Below are 1,310 nucleotides of genomic sequence, written 5' to 3' on the forward strand. Positions count from 1 at the left end.
GGTGTTGGTGGCAAAAACTGCCCTGTCGCAGCCCGATAGACCCCCACCAAGGAGAAGCCAGTGCTTGGGTGCGAGGCAGAGCAGTGGGGCAGGCCTTATGAAAAAAAAAAAAAAGAGCTGGACATGTTTTCTAAGCCTGTGCTGGGCAGCTCGGTGTCTGCGAAGGGACAGGCCGGGAGCTTCTTCTGCCAGGGATGGCAATATGGAAGTCGGGTTGCACACCGATAAGGGCAGATCAATACAAATGTGTTAGTGGGGGAGAAGTTATCTGGTAAACATAATGGAGCCCGCAGCTGGGCGTGGGGGGGCGGCTTTTTCCAGAAGAGCTCCAAGATTTGGCTTGTCAGCTGGGAGGAAGTGAGCACAAACTGAACTGCCACTTAAATAGGCTGATTGGTTTCACTTTGAAAACCTTCATCCCTGTAAATGGTGAAGGCCTCTGCAGATTTATGCTGGACACATGTTTTTGATAATAATCTTATCTGTCGACTAGGAACAAGTATGTTGGCTCTTTCTTAAAACTAGAATATGAAAAATAATTTCCCAGTGGAGTAAGGGAAGTCTAAGAATTTTATCTCAACACTCACTTTGTGAGTAAAGCTAAAGTCAACATGTTGTAATTTTGGAGGTTGGCTAGAGAAGTCCTATGAAGTCTCCATGTAGCTGCTACAAAAGAAGGCTTCAAAACACTGTGGTATGGGTCAATTACAAAGAACTTAGTGCATAAAATAAATTGCCTCTGACACAAGAGGCAAGTTTACAGCAGCAGACAACTCGTGACTGTTCATAGACGACACCACAGTAAATAAGCTATTTTTAGTGTAAAAGGGGGAGGGCTACAGGTTGATGAGTTTGTTTATTTTATTTTAAGGAGCCAATTTTTTAATACCTGATGAAGAAGAAAGTTAGACCTGTTGCAGATGTACTAGCTCTCTGTGTTGTTTTAGGTGTGGGGGGGAGGGGGCAGGACATTGTAGCCAGTAGCTAACAGCTTTCTAGTCTGTATCTTCCTTCATGAAGTCTGTCTTCTGTGCAGGGATGGCTGTTTGTGGTGGCTGGTAAGTCACATACTTTATGGTACTTCAGCAAAGCTTTCAAGCTCATTGGCAACTTGCTTTAGCTGTATAGGTAGCTGTTTACATGTCTCAGGCAACTGACATAGTCTTTTTGGACAAGCATCTGATTTGGTCATAGTACTCTTAATTAATTGAAGTAACTTTTAAATATGGTTAACTGTTATCATAGCAGGCGGTATATTTGTGAGGGTAAAACTGGTCGGGTTTTTTTACACTGTATCTCTCCTGCAGCCA

This window comes from Mesitornis unicolor, unplaced genomic scaffold (genome assembly GCF_000695765.1).
Source record: "Mesitornis unicolor isolate BGI_N332 unplaced genomic scaffold, ASM69576v1 scaffold35455, whole genome shotgun sequence".
Taxonomy (NCBI): domain Eukaryota; kingdom Metazoa; phylum Chordata; class Aves; order Mesitornithiformes; family Mesitornithidae; genus Mesitornis; species Mesitornis unicolor.